The 13,149-nt window shown below is 41.9% G+C and overlaps 1 protein-coding gene across 2 annotated transcripts in view; it reads left to right on the top strand.

The window, feature by feature from the left end:
* The window catches only part of LOC128696112 (uro-adherence factor A), a 1,051,771-nt gene that overhangs the window by 579,040 nt on the left and 459,582 nt on the right, over window positions 1-13,149 (top strand). The gene's annotated exons all lie outside the window — the stretch shown is intronic.

Consider the following 13,149-nt stretch of genomic DNA (forward strand, 5'->3'; position numbering starts at 1 on the left):
CCCTCCGGGGTTAAAAATCCGAACGAAATCTTATCTTATCTCTTATCTCTAGTAGACTGACAGCTTCAGTTATTGTAGTAGTCTGACAGCTCCAGTGATTGTAGTAGGCTATCATTGAACTTCACTGATTATAATCTTCCATCTCCAGTGACTGTAGTAGTAGTCTAACAATTCCAGTGATTGTAATAATCTTACTGATCCACTGATTGTAATAATCTTACAGCTACAGTGATTGTGGTAGTCTGACAGCACCTATAGTTAATGTAACATTAACAGTCAGTTCCTCCACATCATCAACAGTCTGTATCTCCACAACATAAACAGTCTGTATCTCCACAACATCAACAGTCTATATCTCCACAACATCAACAGTCTTTATCTCCAAAACATCAACAGTCTATATCTCCACAACATAAACAGTCTATATCTCCACAACATAAACAGTCTGTATCTCCACAACATCAACAGTCTGTATCTCCACAACATCAACAGTCTGTATCTCCACAACATCAACAGTCTATATCTCCACAACATCAACAGTCTTTATCTCCAAAACATCAACAGTCTATATCTCCACAACATAAACAGTCTGTATCTCCACAACATCAACAGTCTGTATCTCCACAACATCAACAGTCTGTATCTCCACAACATCAACAGTCTGTATCTCCACAACATCAACAGTCTGTATCTCCACAACATCAACAGTCTGTATCTCCACAACATCAACAGTCTGTATCTCCACAACATCAACAGTCTGTATCTCCACAACATAAACAGTCTGTATCTCCACAACATAAACAGTCTGTATCTCCACAACATCAACAGTCTGTATCTCCACAACATCAACAGTCTGTATCTCCACAACATCAACAGTCTGTATCTCCACAACATAAACAGTCTGTATCTCCACAACATAAACAGTCTGTATCTCCACAACATCAACAGTCTGTATCTCCACAACATCAACAGTCTTTATCTCCAAAACATCAACAGTCTATATCTCCACAACATCAACAGTCTGTATCTCCACAACATCAACAGTCTGTATCTCCACAACATCAACAGTCTGTATCTCCACAACATAAACAGTCTGTATCTCCACAACATCAACAGTCTGTATCTCCACAACATCAACAGTCTGTATCTCCACAACATCAACAGTCTGTATCTCCACAACATAAACAGTCTGTATCTCCACAACATCAACAGTCTGTATCTCCACAACATAAACAGTCTGTATCTCCACAACATCAACAGTCTGTATCTCCACAACATCAACAGTCTGTATCTCCACAACATAAACAGTCTGTATCTCCACAACATCAACAGTGTGTATCTCCACAACATCAACAGTCTGTATCTCCACAACATCAACAGTCTTTATCTCCAAAACATCAACAGTCTGTATCTCCACAACATCAACAGTCTTTATCTCCACAACATCAACAGTCTTTATCTCCAAAACATCAACAGTCTGTATCTCCACAACATCAACAGTCTTTATCTCCAAAACTTCAACAGTCTGTATCTCCACAACATCAACAGTCTTTATCTCCAAAACATCAACAGTCTGTATCTCCACAACATCAACAGTCTGTATCTCCACAACATCAACAGTCTGTATCTCCACAACATCAACAGTCTTTATCTCCAAAACATCAACAGTCTGTATCTCCACAACATCAACAGTCTTTATCTCCAAAACATCAACAGTCTGTATCTCCACAACATCAACAGTCTGTATCTCCACAACATCAACAGTGTGTATCTCCACAACATCAACAGTCTGTATCTCCACAACATCAACAGTCTTTATCTCCAAAACATCAACAGTCTATATCTCCACAACATCAACAGTCTGTATCTCCACAACATCAACAGTCTGTATCTCCACAACATCAACAGTCTATATCTCCACAACATAAACAGTCTGTATCTCCACAACATCAACAGTCTGTATCTCCACAACATCAACAGTCTGTATCTCCACAACATCAACAGTCTGTATCTCCACAACATCAACAGTCTGTATCTCCACAACATCAACAGTCTGTATCTCCACAACATCAACAGTCTTTATCTCCAAAACATCAACAGTCTATATCTCCACAACATCAACAGTCTGTATCTCCACAACATAAACAGTCTGTATCTCCACAACATCAACAGTCTGTATCTCCACAACATCAACAGTCTGTATCTCCACAACATCAACAGTCTGTATCTCCACAACATCAACAGTCTGTATCTCCACAACATCAACAGTCTGTATCTCCACAACATAAACAGTCTATATCTCCACAACATCAACAGTCTGTATCTCCACAACATCAACAGTCTGTATCTCCACAACATAAACAGTCTGTATCTCCACAACATCAACAGTCTGTATCTCCACAACATCAACAGTCTGTATCTCCACAACATCCTACTTGTACAGTTCACGTTCAAACAACAAACTACGCAGCTTCCTGCCTCTTATTCTTCTCAATAAATACATGCATATTTCCGGCATTGTAGTCGTTTTTGAAACTTGATTGCTAGTAGAAGGATTTTAATGTTTTCTTTCGGGAAATGTGGAAACACTACAGGAATAATAGTTTTTAAATACTTGCATAGCGTAAATAGAAGTGTGTAGTGGATGTAAGCAGATGTATGATTTACGGTACTTATATCATAGATAAATTTCCAGAGTACTATGTATACTGAGAGTTTACTTTCATCCCTATTTAAGGGATTAAATTATTCTTGATAGGTGGTGAACAGGTTACATGCAGCCTTAATGACCTCTCGTGTACTCGATAAATTTTAAACTTCATTAACTAACTAACCAAGCTGCCCATCATAAATACTCATGAGACAGACAGAAAAATCGAACAGTCTTGCTAAAGTGCAAAAAGTTTACCTGATTTCCGTTTCTAACTCACTCTGGCAGGACAGTAGTACCTTCATGTATGGTTGCTTCTCCCAGTCTACTGCCTAGTACATGGCATGTGTATTACAGTGTCACGACCATGTGTCTCACCTGTATCTTTTGTTTCCTGTGTTAGTATACGAGTATCTCTGCAGTAAGAGCAAGGATTGGTTGAGGATCCTCGTAATCGCATTAGGGTAGTGTGTAGATCAGTGCAAAAGGAGTGTAAAAAAAGGTCTTAATTAATTTTATGACAATGCTGGGGAGGGCGATCGAGGGAAGGACTGAGGAAACCAAGAGAGATTTAGAAAGATTCGAAAGAGAGATTTGGAAGAGACAGGGAGAGAGCTTTGAAGGAGAGAAGGGGAGAGATTTGAAAGAGTGAAGCAGAGACGTAACAGAGATAGAGACATTTGAAGGGAGGGAGGGGAGGGGAGGGGAGAGAGACTTAGAGCGAAGGAGAGAGACTCGGAGGAAATGTGAGAGAAATTTAGAGGAAAGGACAGAGAAAATGGACTCTGCATTAGGGCAAATGGGAAGGAATGGAAGAGAAGTCAGTAGGAAAATGAAGTTTAAATTGGTTGATTTTAATATTGTGCAAGATGAATGTGATAGTGTTTGGTGTGTGAGGTCGAGGATGTGATGATGGTGGTGGTGGTTGTGATGTTGATAATCAGGTGGTGAGGTCGTGATTATGAGGGGCTTTGGTTGTGGTTGTGATGGAGGTGGCGAATGTGAGATTGTGGTGGCGACGGTGAGACGATGATGGTGAGGTTGATGGCGGTGGTGGTGGTGATGGTGATGTTTTGGTGATGGTTATACGTTAGTGAGGTTAAGAGTTGTGATGGTGAGATCGATAGTGGTAGTGACACCACTTCGAACTGAACTGCTCCAGGCTGAGGGACTGACAACCTCAAATTCTACGACTTCAAGGGTGATGGACTGATTACATCGTCTTCACATCTCTACTGTTCCTGCCTACTTTCTGTATTCGACTGAAGAAGCCTACTGTGTAGGCGAAACGTTTCGGAATAAAGTTGTCTAACTGTTGCATATGTGTCTTACCTAACAACCTGTCGGTATTGTATACCATTTTGATGTTCATCCTGTCAGACACTGCAACACATGGCATCTTGGTACAGAAAACACCTTGGACAAGCTTTTCAAGTGAAAAGGGTTGGATCTGAGAGGGACATAACCTCTCAGTGGCTCCATTTTCACTATTACTACTACTACTCTGCACCTCTCCTTCCGACAGTATTTAAGTCTCTGCACTGTCGCTTGATCTTCAGATAGTTCCTGACTATGGAACTGAACTGCTCCAGGCTGAGGGACTGACAACCTCAAATTCTACGACTTCAAGGGTGATGGACTGATTACATCGTCTTCACATCTCTACTGTTCCTGCCTACTTTCTGTATTCGACTGAAGAAGCCTACTGTGTAGGCGAAACGTTTCGGAATAAAGTTGTCTAACTGTTGCATATGTGTCTTACCTAACAACCTGTCGGTATTGTATACCATTTTGATGTTCATCCTGTCAGACACTGCAACACATGGCATCTTGGTACAGAAAACACCTTGGACAAGCTTTTCAAGTGAAAAGGGTTGGATCTGAGAGGGACATAACCTCTCAGTGGCTCCATTTTCACTATTACTACTACTACTCTGCACCTCTCCTTCCGACAGTATTTAAGTCTCTGCACTGTCGCTTGATCTTCAGATAGTTCCTGACTATGGAACTGAACTGCTCCAGGCTGAGGGACTGACAACCTCAAATTCTACGACTTCAAGGGTGATGGACTGATTACATCGTCTTCACATCTCTACTGTTCCTGCCTACTTTCTGTATTCGACTGAAGAAGCCTACTGTGTAGGCGAAACGTTTCGGAATAAAGTTGTCTAACTGTTGCATATGTGTCTTACCTAACAACCTGTCGGTATTGTATACCATTTTGATGTTCATCCTGTCAGACACTGCAACACATGGCATCTTGGTACAGAAAACACCTTGGACAAGCTTTTCAAGTGAAAAGGGTTGGATCTGAGAGGGACATAACCTCTCAGTGGCTCCATTTTCACTATTACTACTACTACTCTGCACCTCTCCTTCCGACAGTATTTAAGTCTCTGCACTGTCGCTTGATCTTCAGATAGTTCCTGACTATGGAACTGAACTGCTCCAGGCTGAGGGACTGACAACCTCAAATTCTACGACTTCAAGGGTGATGGACTGATTACATCGTCTTCACATCTCTACTGTTCCTGCCTACTTTCTGTATTCGACTGAAGAAGCCTACTGTGTAGGCGAAACGTTTCGGAATAAAGTTGTCTAACTGTTGCATATGTGTCTTACCTAACAACCTGTCGGTATTGTATACCATTTTGATGTTCATCCTGTCAGACACTGCAACACATGGCATCTTGGTACAGAAAACACCTTGGACAAGCTTTTCAAGTGAAAAGGGTTGGATCTGAGAGGGACATAACCTCTCAGTGGCTCCATTTTCACTATTACTACTACTACTCTGCACCTCTCCTTCCGACAGTATTTAAGTCTCTGCACTGTCGCTTGATCTTCAGATAGTTCCTGACTATGGAACTGAACTGCTCCAGGCTGAGGGACTGACAACCTCAAATTCTACGACTTCAAGGGTGATGGACTGATTACATCGTCTTCACATCTCTACTGTTCCTGCCTACTTTCTGTATTCGACTGAAGAAGCCTACTGTGTAGGCGAAACGTTTCGGAATAAAGTTGTCTAACTGTTGCATATGTGTCTTACCTAACAACCTGTCGGTATTGTATACCATTTTGATGTTCATCCTGTCAGACACTGCAACACATGGCATCTTGGTACAGAAAACACCTTGGACAAGCTTTTCAAGTGAAAAGGGTTGGATCTGAGAGGGACATAACCTCTCAGTGGCTCCATTTTCACTATTACTACTACTACTCTGCACCTCTCCTTCCGACAGTATTTAAGTCTCTGCACTGTCGCTTGATCTTCAGATAGTTCCTGACTATGGAACTGAACTGCTCCAGGCTGAGGGACTGACAACCTCAAATTCTACGACTTCAAGGGTGATGGACTGATTACATCGTCTTCACATCTCTACTGTTCCTGCCTACTTTCTGTATTCGACTGAAGAAGCCTACTGTGTAGGCGAAACGTTTCGGAATAAAGTTGTCTAACTGTTGCATATGTGTCTTACCTAACAACCTGTCGGTATTGTATACCATTTTGATGTTCATCCTGTCAGACACTGCAACACATGGCATCTTGGTACAGAAAACACCTTGGACAAGCTTTTCAAGTGAAAAGGGTTGGATCTGAGAGGGACATAACCTCTCAGTGGCTCCATTTTCACTATTACTACTACTACTCTGCACCTCTCCTTCCGACAGTATTTAAGTCTCTGCACTGTCGCTTGATCTTCAGATAGTTCCTGACTATGGAACTGAACTGCTCCAGGCTGAGGGACTGACAACCTCAAATTCTACGACTTCAAGGGTGATGGACTGATTACATCGTCTTCACATCTCTACTGTTCCTGCCTACTTTCTGTATTCGACTGAAGAAGCCTACTGTGTAGGCGAAACGTTTCGGAATAAAGTTGTCTAACTGTTGCATATGTGTCTTACCTAACAACCTGTCGGTATTGTATACCATTTTGATGTTCATCCTGTCAGACACTGCAACACATGGCATCTTGGTACAGAAAACACCTTGGACAAGCTTTTCAAGTGAAAAGGGTTGGATCTGAGAGGGACATAACCTCTCAGTGGCTCCATTTTCACTATTACTACTACTACTCTGCACCTCTCCTTCCGACAGTATTTAAGTCTCTGCACTGTCGCTTGATCTTCAGATAGTTCCTGACTATGGAACTGAACTGCTCCAGGCTGAGGGACTGACAACCTCAAATTCTACGACTTCAAGGGTGATGGACTGATTACATCGTCTTCACATCTCTACTGTTCCTGCCTACTTTCTGTATTCGACTGAAGAAGCCTACTGTGTAGGCGAAACGTTTCGGAATAAAGTTGTCTAACTGTTGCATATGTGTCTTACCTAACAACCTGTCGGTATTGTATACCATTTTGATGTTCAGAAGTTAATATACGTAGTTACAATAACGAGGGTTAACTAAGCGTTTAATGAACTCGGTTTAAGTCGTAATGAACGACTGTCAGTGAATAAATGGAAAGATGGACGGGGGGAGGGGAGGGGTTATCGAACCGTGGTCCTGAGATTGTCAGCAAAGCGGTAATAAGAACATAAGAACATAAGAACGATGGAACACTGCAGAAGGCCTACTGGCCCATGCGAGGCAGGTCCAAGTCTCCTACCGGCTTAAGCCAATGCACCCAACCTAGTCAGGTCAGGTCACATTGACTTAAGGGAGGAACACGGCAACCGACCTGGTAGCACAAGCTATCAGGTCTAACTCACACCCACCCACATCTACTCATGTATTTATCCAACCTATTTTTAAAGCTACACAACGTTCTGGCCTCTATAACGGTACTTGGGAGTTTGTTCCACTCATCCACAACTCTATTACCAAACCAGTACTTTCCTATATCCTTCCTGAATCTGAATTTTTCCAACTTAAAACCATTGCTGCGAGTCCTGTCTAGGCTAGATATTTTCAGCACACTATTTACATCCCCTTTATTTATTCCTGTCTTCCATTTATACACCTCAATCATATCCCCCCTAATTCTACGTCTTTCTAGAGAGTGCAGTTTCAGGGCCCTTAGTCTATCCTCATAGGGAAGGTTTCTGATACATGGGATCAACTTTGTCATCCTCCTTTGTACATTTTCCAGAGAATTTATATCCATTCTGTAATACGGTGACCAAAACTGTGCAGCATAATCTAAATGAGGCCTAACCAAGGATGTATAGAGTTGAAGAACAACCTGAGGACTCCTATTATTTATGCTTCTTGATATGAAGCCAAGGATTCTATTAGCTTTATTGCGAACACTTATGCACTGTTGTCTTGGTTTCAGATTACTGCTAACCAGAACTCCTAAATCTTTTTCACAATCCGTAATATTAAGATCTACATTATTTAGTTTATATGTGGCATGGTTATTGTCCTGTCCAACATTTAGAACTTTGCATTTGTCTATATTAAACTGCATCTGCCACTTCTCCGACCACTGCATCAGTCTATTCAAATCTTCCTGGAGTGCTCGAATGTCCTCGTCAGAATGAATTCGACGGCCTATTTTGGTGTCATCGGCAAACTTGCCGATGTCGCTCTTTATGCCCTCATCTATGTCGTTTATGTAGATTGTGAACAGCAGGGGGCCCAACACTGACCCCTGTGGAACACCGCTCGTGACGCTTCCCCACTCTGATTTCTCCCCATTTATGCAAACTCTCTGCTGCCTATTTGTCAACCATGCCTCTATCCAGGAAAAAATCTCTCCTCCTATTCCATGTGCTTTAATTTTCCTCAATAGTCTCTGATGTGGGACCCTGTCAAAAGCCTTACTGAAGTCCATATACACAATATCATATTCATTACCATGATCTACCTCCTCAAATACCTTAGTGAAAAAAGTTAATAAATTCGTAAGGCAGGAACGCCCCTTTGTAAAACCATGCTGAGATTCGTTGATTAATTTATGCTTTTCAAGGTGGCTACGAACTGCCTCGGCAATTATTGATTCCATAAATTTTCCCACTATGGAGGTTAGGCTTATTGGTCTATAGTTCGAAGCTAAGGACCTGTCACCTGTTTTGAAAATAGGTATCACATTTGCCATTTTCCACTTATCTGGCACCATGCCAGTTTGTAGTGATATGTTGAAAAGATTAGCCAAAGGTGTGCTAAGCTCCTCTTTACATTCCTTTAGAACCCTTGCATACAGTTCATCAGGGCCTGGGGATTTGTTAGGTTTTAATTTATCTATTTGCCTAAGGACCATGTCACTTGTGACCCTAATAGTGCACAGTTTATTATCGTCCTGTTCTACATAATTTATCATTACTGGAATATCGCTGGTATCCTCCTGTGTAAAAACTGAGAGGAAGTATGTGTTAAAAATTCTACACATTTCCTTATCACTGTCAGTGAGCTGACCCGAGGAACTTTTGAGTGGGCCTATCTTGTCCCTGATCTTACTTCTGTATACCTGAAAGAATCCTTTTGGGTTAGTCTTCGATTCTCTTGCAACTTTAACCTCATAATCTCTTTTTGCTTTTCTAATTCCCTTTTTTATTTCTCTCTTTAACTGAATATATCGATTTCTCAATTGCCCCTCTCCTCTTTTGATTTGCCTATATATGCCTCTCTTTTGACCAATCAGATATTTTAATCTATTGTTCATCCATTTAGGATCATTTTTGTTTGATCTGATTTCCCTATTTGGAACATAATTTGACTGAGCAGCTAGAACTATGCCCTGGAAAGCATCATATCGGCAACCATCACCACCTACCTGACCCTTAGTCAGGTCATTCCAGTTCAGCCCACCTAAGTAATTTTTCAGTCCTATGAAATCAGCCAAGCGAAAGTCAGGGACGGAGACTTGATTGCCATTATTAGGGGAATTCCATGATATATTAAAACTGAGTGATTTGTGATCACTTTCCCCAAGCTCATCATTAACCTCAAGATTATTAATTAGTGTTTCCCTACTGGCAAGAACCAAGTCAAGGAGGTTATTTCCCCTAGTTGGCTCTGTCACAAACTGTTTTAAAAAACAATCCTGGATCGTATCAAGAAAGTCACCTGACTCTAAATTTCCTGTCAAATTTCTCCAGTCAATCTGTCTATAGTTGAAATCTCCCATTAGCACAACATTTTCGTATGTAGATGCCTTACGAATTTCGTCCCATAGAAGTTTACTGCACTCCCTATCAAGATTTGGGGCCCTGTAAATCACACCCAAAATTAGTTTTTCTCGGCCCTCGAGAAGCTGTAACCAAACAGATTCAGTGGCTGACGCTTCTAATTTAATATCTTGTCTAACACAACAATTTAAATTGTCTCTGACATACATCGCTACTCCACCACCTTTCCTGTTGACCCTGTCAGTGTGGAATAATTTATAGCCTTGTATGTGACATTCAGAGGGCATCTCTCTATCTTTCAGATTGAGCCAGGTCTCTGTTATAGCAATAATATCTATGTTTCCTGCACTTGCAATTAATCTTAGCTCATCTATCTTATTTCTTACACTCCTGCTATTAGTATAGTAAACCTTAAGGGAGCTAGTCCCTTGCTGCCCTCTGCTGTCCCCCTTTGTTTGCTGACCTGATCTATTGTCTTTATTGATAACTTCATGCTGAATGCCTTTTATACATTTACTGTTTCCAACCCAAGTGTTGCAACCTGCTTGTTTCCCACACACACCCATACCTCTATCTTCCATCAGTTTAAAATCATAGGCATTTCACCAATGGCCTTCTCAATCGAGTCTGCAAGTGCTACCACCCCAGCCCCAGAGAGATGTACCCCATCTCTTGCATACATATCATGTTTGCCATAAAAGTTGTTCCAGTTGTCAATGAATGGGATTGCAAGTTCCTTGCAGTATCTGTCTAGCCAGCAATTTACACCAATTGCCCTAGACAACCATTCATTTCCTACTCCCCTTCTAGGCAAGATGCTACATATGATTGGGATCCCTCCCTTAGACTTAATGAAATCTATAGCTGACCTGTACTTATCTAGCAGCTCTTCTCTCCTACCCTTCCCAATATCATTTCCACCAGCACTGAGACAGATAATGGGCTTGTTCCCATTACCTGACATGATATTATCCAGCCTGTTGACAATGTCCCCAACACCAGCTCCAGGGAAGCACACTCTATCTCTCATCTTCTTATTCCTATTACAAAAAGCACGGTCAATGTATCTTACCTGAGAGTCACCAACCACAAGAATGCGCTTACCTCCATTAGCAGGGGCAGTAGTACCCTTACCTTCACTGGCCACTGAAGTACATTCATCCTGAAGAACAGAGAAGCGATTTCCTACCTTCAGATCTTCACTCTTAACTTTCCTTACTCTGATGCGCCTTCCATTACTGTGAACCACTCGCCACTTGTAGCAGGTGCTGGACTGCACCTCACTGCTGGTAGCCGTTGCTACCTCCCCAACTACAGCCTCCTCACAGCGAGAGACAGACTGCACCTCACTGCTAGAAACCTCATTCCCCACAACTCCAGCCACCTCACACTCTCTCCCAGACCCATTGAGGTGGACCTTCAGCCTCCTAATCTCCTCCTGGAGAAGCAAGACCTCCTCCTTCAACTCATCTTAAGACTTTAATATTTAGAATACAATCCCACGCTGCTCCTGAACTCATCTAAATGTATTTGTTAATTAATTCTGATGAAACACTTGCTTTAGAATGTTTATTTTCAGTATTTTAGTAATTGAGGGTAAGTTGATCTTGGGCCGAGAGCCAGGAGTGATGTTTACATCCAGTATAAGAACATTGAAGAAGTCAACACGAGCACGGCACACGACTCAGACAGACCATTACATGGAACAAAACGATCATAGTGTAGATAGATGATTCCGAGAACCGACAAGTTGATAAACTAGACATGAGTGCAACACTTGGGTATCTTTATTGAGGTAACTTTTCGCCACACAGTGGATTTACCACTCCAGTACAAAGAATAATAATGGAGATCAGAAGGAAATTGAGGTAATCAGTCCCCAGCCTGGAGTCGATGTAATCGATTACATCGCTGATGGATTGATTACCTCATTCTCCTTCTGATCTTCATTATTCTTCTTTGTATTAGACTGATGAAGTTACTGTGTGGCGAAACGTTTTCTCAATAAAGGTAACTAAGTATTGGTGAAAATTTAGACACATGTGCAACATCTGAGTATCTTTACTGTAGACGTTTCGCCATCCAGTGGCCTTTATCAATACATCTACATAACCTTCTTCACGGCAACTGCTACTACCACTACCACTAACCCATCCCTTGGGTATGGCCTACTTCCACTGGAGAATCCCGCCTACTAGAGACTGTGCACTCCCTGCTACACGTCCCTTCCCACCTGACACCAGTATATAAGCGCCAGCCTCCTTGCCTGTGCTGCAGGGAATTCAGAACCGTACACTGTGATGGGTGCTGGGCGTGGCGTGAGATGTCTTTGCTACAAGCGAGTCTCTCCATGTCAGGTCTGGTACCCCAGTGCTGAACGTGTTCTGGAAAGAACTCAATGACAGGCAGTTAGACCGACTTGAAACCCACCTAGACACTTGGACAACCTTCTTTGACGAAGTAATTAAATGGCCAGATGACACTAAACCTCTTTCAGTCTCTATACAATCCTGCTCCTCCTCCTCTGTATTCCTAAACCCTACTCCTTACTTCTAATCTCAACTTCTGCCCTCTGCTGGGGTGGACCTTAAAATACGTCCTTTTACCAAGTCAAATTCTATGTTCTCCCTCTCCAATCATAGTTTGCATTTGAGAAGCAGACAACAGCAAACCAGATTTGACGTTATGCCGCCACCTGTGTGAATGTCCTTTGCCACCCTAACCCAGACCAGTTCTACCATTGCGCCGACACGTTCTTGCAGTCAGCACGGCCCAGCAATTATTCCATTTACCTTGCCAACCAACGATATGCAGCTGAGTATAGCCCTGGCTGTTTTTCTCCTTTCTCCAAATCCTTTCCTCTCACCCACTTATTCTTCCTCTATCCAAATCTCCCTTTTCACCCACATGGGTCTTACCTGGGAGTATTCTATGCTATGTGCTCCAGAATCTTCACGTCTACGGTGCTCTTCACACCAACTCCAAGGCTGAGGGACTGATTACCTCATCTTTTGTATGTAGTTCTTCTGCCTTCCAATCATGTCCTTAAATTTGTATTGATAAAGCCACTGGATGGCGAAACGTCTACAATAAAGATAACCAGGTTTTGCACATGTGTCTAAATTTTCATCTTGTCAATACTGTATACCATGCATGTACATAACCAAGTATTGTACGTGTGGATAATAAAAAAGGCGTTAAAATTACAATGTCAGACGATCTATCATTCAGAGAATACAATAAGACAAATACAGCAAAAACTAGTAAAATAAGAGGATGGATTATGAGGACCTTTAAGGCAAGAGAAATAAATAAGACCCATGTGCAACACTCAGGTTTCTATATTCCGGAACGTAGAATGAGCAGCAGGAGTAGAGATGTGAAGACTACTGCTTCTACTCACTCTTCTGTACTC

This window comes from Cherax quadricarinatus, chromosome 48 (genome assembly GCF_038502225.1).
Source record: "Cherax quadricarinatus isolate ZL_2023a chromosome 48, ASM3850222v1, whole genome shotgun sequence".
NCBI classification, from domain to species: domain Eukaryota; kingdom Metazoa; phylum Arthropoda; class Malacostraca; order Decapoda; family Parastacidae; genus Cherax; species Cherax quadricarinatus.